The 6000-nt window shown below is 50.0% G+C and overlaps 1 protein-coding gene across 10 annotated transcripts in view; it reads left to right on the top strand.

Moving 5' to 3' along the window:
- RANBP3 (RAN binding protein 3) overlaps window positions 1-6000 on the top strand; it is a 62002-nt gene that overhangs the window by 16834 nt on the left and 39168 nt on the right. The window lies entirely within an intron of this gene.

Genomic DNA, 6000 nt, shown 5'->3' with positions numbered 1-6000 from the left:
GGGGAGGGGGGGGGGGGGGGGGGGGGGGGGGGGGGGGGGGCAAGACCTGTAATATTCTCAACAATAAAGGTGTGTGGTTTTTTTTGTTTTTTTTTAAAAAGGAACTGCCTGAGTGTGATTGGTGCTTACCTTCCAGGAACTATGCTCAAACGTGCCATGTGAATGTGCAGACCTCAGACCTAGCGAAGGAAGAGTGTGCCTTTTACTTCTATCGCCCTGGGCTTCAGTGGTCTGTTTTCCCAACTGTCCTTAAGGGTCTGAAGTCTGTCTACTGGTGCCACCTTAACCTTCAAGTATATCCAGTGCTCCTTGCTCTCTGCTGCCTCATTTCTCCCTGCTCCAGGTTACCTGGTTAAATGCTGTTCGTCCTTCCACTTAAATGGCACTTCCTCCAAGAAGCTCTCCCCAATTCACTCCCTTTTTTGCAGGCTCACCACCTTGAGTGCTCACCTCAAGCTCTGTGCTGTAAGTCCCTTCTACGCATCCTGTGTCATAACATTCAACTAAGTCTGACATCATGTTCTGGGAGGCAGGGGACATGTCTCTGTGTCACCATCACACTATAGAAGCCAGTATGATGCCTGGCGCACAGTGGGTACTTGGGTGTGTGGAATTGTTGAAGGTTGTAGTTGCCAATGAATGTTATGATTGAATCTGTGAACATAGCAAGTGGTGTAGCTGGGGAAGTGGGTCCCAGGCTGGAATGACTGGGCGAAGCACCCTGACAGTCATAGTCATGTCAGCAATGCCTCTGGAAGCAGGGCCCTGAGAGCAGAAATTGGCAACTTTCTGTGCCTGGACTTAACCTATCCGTGCCCATCACAGGGACTGCAAAGACTAGATTCAATACACAGACCCTGCCCTCGGAGATCAAAACTGGGCTGAACCATTTTGCATCTGAACTTCACAGTTAGATGGAGGATGACAGAGGACAGAGGGAAAGCTGGTGCTGTGTGCCAGGATGTCGTCAGGGGCTCGCTCCTTTCAGCTTCTGGCCAATGAGACCCGCTCCCTCCACACAGTTTGCCTATGCCTGAACTTTGCTCCACTGGGTTGTGTGATCGTTATCTGGGATCACAGTTGGGCTTGAGCTGGTGGATAGCTGAGGAAGGGCACTTAGAAAAGGATGCAGGAGGCATTTGAATTGAGCAGTAGCCATCTTGGACTTGTCATGTAGCACTTAGAAAACTGCTGTGAGGCCGAAGTACCAGACACATCCCAGACAGTAGAGCCTTTGCCACCCAGAGGTGGGGCTATTGTTTGAGGTGACTTGGGGGCTCTGAATCCCATCCCACTGCACGCACCAGCATGTGCCATAGTCACCCATGGAACACAGTTCTCAAGCCTTGTCTGAAGGTGTTCTAGGAAGGGAGGCTTCCCTGGTCAAACAACTTTGGGCAACATTTGGTTAAACAGATTTCTTTACTGTTTTCTTTCTCTTTTTTGTTACTCCTCACCCGAGGATATTTTTTCCATTGATTTCTTTTTTAAAGAAAGTGGAAGGGAGGGAGGGAGGGAGGGAGGGGGGGGAAGAGAGGGAGAGAGAGAGAGACATCAATGTGAGAGAGAGACATTGATTGGTTGCCTCCCACATGGCGCCTAGCTGGGGATCAAACCTGCAACCCAGATGCATGCCCTTGACCAGGAATCGAACCTGTGCCCGAGCCAAAGCTCTAACCATTGTGCACACCAGCCAGAGCATTGTTGGTTTTCTTTTTTTTTTATTAATTTTTAATTTTTATTCATTTCCAAGAGGAAGGGAGAGGTAGAGAGAGAGAGAAACATCAGTGATGAGAGAATCATTGATCAGCTGCCTCCTGCATGCCCCCCACTGGGGATTGAGCCTACAAACAAGTCATGTACCGTTGACCAGAATCTAACCTGGTACCCTTCAGTTCACAGGCCGACGCTCTAGCCACTGAGCCAAACCAGCTAGGGATTTTTTTTCCTCACCCGAGGATATTTCTCCATTGATTTTTAGTGAGAGTGGAAAAGAGAGGGAAAGACAGAGAGAAATATCAATGTGAGAGAAACACATCGATTGGTTGCCTCCTGCATGCGGGCCCAGGCCTGGGAGGACCCTACAACCAAGGTACGAGATACGTGCCCTTGACCAGAATCGAACCCTGGACCCTTCAGTCCGAAGGCTGGTGCTCTATTCACTGAGCCAAACCGGCTAGGGCAGTGGTAGGCAAACTGCGGCTCGGCATACTGTAGCTCGCGAGTCACATGCGGCTCTTTGGCCCCTTGAGTGTGGCTCTTCCACAAAATACCGACTTCTGCGCATGGGCCACGAAGTTTCAATCGCACTGTACATGCGCGCCCGCACGTGGTATTTTGTGGAAGAACCACACTCAAGGGGCCAAAGAGCAGCATGTGGCTCGCGAGCCGCAGTTTGCCAACCACGGGGCTAGGGCCACCCTTTATTTTCTTAACCCTTCCTGTGCTGATGTGTCAAGCCAATGCTCCGGCTGAGCTGCTTTTTTACAAACTAATTTCATCAGGGAGCATCTCACAGAACAAAAACACCTGGTTGGCAGAATCTGGATTGAATCGTCTGCATGTGATTAACATTGTAATATCTTAGGTCTTTGTGGTGGCCTGGGTCTCTAGAAATTTCTGGTGTCTGGGCTAGGAGTTCAAGCAGATCATAGAAGCCTCATTGCTTGACAACCAGAAACTGTTTGGTGATGGGGGACAGTTTTTAAAAACCATCTGTGACTACTCTGATAAGTGCAGAACCATCCTACTTGGAAGGGGTGCGTATCGTTATTTTGTACTATCAGTACTAATTTGCAATTTATGGACTTCTGGTCTTATTGGAGCTGAGTGGAAATGAAATATGTGTAACTCTGATGCTTTGTTTGGTGGAGAGCTGACTGGCTAAAGTTCATTGTTACGTTTTAGTACAGTGGTTGTGTTTGTCATGACTGCCAAACCTACTCTCAGTGGGGGGGGGTCCCAGGGGGACCCCAGGTGGGCTGCCAAAGCACTTGCCGCTTCCCCAGTCGTGGCCATGGGGACAATGAAGGACATTTCATTTACTCTGTAACTGCTTATTGAGCATATATTTAATGTGTGGCTCTAAAGATATGGATGTGAACACAACAAAGGCCTCACTTATGCGGAGTTTATATTCCTGGGGTAGATGCTGCCAGTGAGCAGATAAATAACCCACTGCAAGCTCCGGGCCATGTATACAAACACACTCCTCCCTTTAAATTGGGTGTTTTACCCTAAAGTTTTCTGCCCCCAGCTTGTTCCCATTTTTCCCGTGATGCCTTGCATGGAATAAGGGTTTAATAGATATTTGTGATTACATAGCAGCTAGTGTTATGCACATGAAGAAGTACAGAGGGAGTTTAGTTCAAACATTTATTGAATGATGCTTATATGATGTACATTGGGTGGCAGGCTGGGGATGCAGAGCTGTTTTGGATGCTGTGTCAGTAGTCTCCCAGTCTCCTTGACAAGTAGCCTAGGTAGGATCAGTGCAGGATATAAACCAGAGCATGCTTTGGGAGCACAGTTCAAACTAGGGGCTTCCTGAAGGAGATGGTATCTATACATGAATGAGTGTTGACTAAGGGAAGAGAAAGTGAGAATAGTGTTCTAGGTGGAGGGACTAAATCAGGCCGAAGTCCAGAAGTGTGACAGAAGCATGGGGTGTACAAGGGACAGTGCCACAGTAATGGTCAGGTGGGGATGGCCTGTTTGAAGGAGCTCCAACCCTAGTCTGGGAGGGCACTGCAGAGTTTTAAGCATGTGTTTCACACCATGGTTCTGGCTGCTCTGCAAAAGCCGAACTTACGGGGGTAAAAATAGAGACAAAAAAGGTCTGAACTGAGATGGTGGTGGCAAGGGTGGATCTGTTTGGATCTCAGCTGGTGATCCTGTTCTTTGGGTGGCTGATTTCAGAGCTCAGGCCCCATGGTCCCCTCCATAACCTCTCACTGCCCCAGCTTAGCAACATGCCAGTTGCAGTATAGAATTGTTCTTCAGATGGGACCTCTCCCAGCTAATGCCTGGACCCTGCCACATGGTCCTGTCCTGTCCTGTCCCAGGCTGCCCGCAGTTACCCTCCTATGTGCCTGCAGATCAGAAAGTTCTTCCTCTGCTGTCCAAATGGTTCTCTCTTCATCTAGTCTCTTCATCTAGCCTGGCAGTCGTTTTCTGTAGTGCCCTCTCCCCTTGCTCATCCCTTCATCAGATATTTGTTGAATCCCTTCTGGTTGTCAAGTAATGTTCTCACACCACAGGACAGGGAGGGGGAACCGGCAGTCTCCAGTCTCCTAGAGTTGACATCTTAGTAGGGGAAAGAGACCATAAACCCATAAATACATAGTGTATCAGCTGTTGATTTCTGCTGTGAGGCCAGTCCAAGGTTTCTCCTAGGAAGTATAGCGTGAGTTTAGTGAAGTCTGCAACCTCTCAGGCTGGAGGCTGTTGGAGACAAGGGGCAGAAATCAAGCTCGGAGTGCCTTACACAAAAATCAGCTTCTGTTGACTTAGCTGAAAAGTCTTGGGGGTGGGGTTAGCTGTGGGCCGGCTGGACCCTGGGCCTCCAGCGATGGGATTCAGTTTCCTCCCCTGCTTCCTGTTGGATTGGCTCTAGTCTAAGGTCCCTTTTGATGACAGGGTTACCTCCCACCAGCTCAGCAGAGAGAGAGCTCCCCTTCCCCAGTAGCTCCAACAAAATTCCTGGACCTGAATCTCATTCACCATCTGCAGCCTGGCCTTATTCAAGGGTCACAGTGTCCCCTGGGGTAAGGGCCTGCAGTACTTCTTAGGCCTGGAGCCAGGACTAGGCTCCATCTGAAACACAGAGGTGGGGGAGGAGTGCTTCCCTGAAGAAAATGAGGGGTTGGGGTGCTGGGCTGGCCAAAACCCTGGCTTCTCCCTGTGCGCCTCAGTGCCTTGTTGCTGGCCAGGAGTTGAAGACAGAAGCAAGGCGGGGCCTGGACCTCCAGCCCTTCATGCTGGGTTTGTGGTTTATAGGGCAGCACCAGAACGTCTCTGGGATTTCCCGTAGTAGACAAGTGTAAATAAGCTGCTGCCATCCCCAGAGTCCCTCCAGCATTTCTTTGCTGTCATTTATTGTCTAGCATAGGCCTGTCCATTCATTCATTCATCCACCCATCCTGGTTTGTCAGGCAGCAACTATGCACTGTGCCAGGAGATGGCTGCTTAGGGTAGCATGGAAACTTTGATGGTGACCCTTACTCTCCTCCTTTTAGCACTTTGGTCTCACACATGTCATTCACCCGTGTCCATTGTGGGCTGTGCACAGTGAGGACTGTTGTGGTGAATCTAACTCGGTTATGGTGCAGCTTCAGTGAGCGCGGCAGAGGGAATGGTCACCATCAGTGGGCCATTGCCTCAAAGTGAAGACTGGGGCCTGTCCTGCTTCTCCAAGAAGGGGGAGTTTGAAGAGACGGGGAGTGGAACAGGATCCGTTTGATTTTGTCTCGGTCTTGTCCTTTTTCCTCCTCAAACTTCCTCTTCACCTCATTTCTATTGTGGGTAATCGCTGTCACCTCCTAACTGGTCTCTTCACATGGCCTCTTCCCCACACTTCTCATTTTAAACCTAAACCAACCACCATGTCTCCCCCACTCCTTTTGCACCACTTCCCAAATCCTTGGCATGGCCACCATCTGCCCCTGGGCTCCGTGCCTTCACCCCTGCCAGGCTTTTCTCCTTGAGACTTCGCACAGCAACCTCATCTCAGTGATATTTCCCTAACACTCTAGACCAGGCACTCTACCAGCTCCCTATATGAGCACTCTTATGAACTGCGAACCGTGTCCCCCTCCTACCTAGCAGTCCTGCTGGGGCAAAGCTGTGTGAATGTAGGTTCCTGGTTAATCTAAGTCTCCTATGACTGGAGGCTCTGACAGCAGGACTGTGCAGATGCTCCCCAAATTCATGACTCCCCTGGCCTCCCTCCTCTCTCGGCCCTTGGATGCTGAAGGAGACCCTAAACACACCCCACAGGGT

This window comes from Myotis brandtii, unplaced genomic scaffold (genome assembly GCF_000412655.1).
Source record: "Myotis brandtii unplaced genomic scaffold, ASM41265v1 scaffold827, whole genome shotgun sequence".
NCBI classification, from domain to species: domain Eukaryota; kingdom Metazoa; phylum Chordata; class Mammalia; order Chiroptera; family Vespertilionidae; genus Myotis; species Myotis brandtii.
The sequence above is the reverse complement of the archived record's forward strand: the minus strand, read 5'-3'. Positions and strand labels throughout refer to the sequence as shown.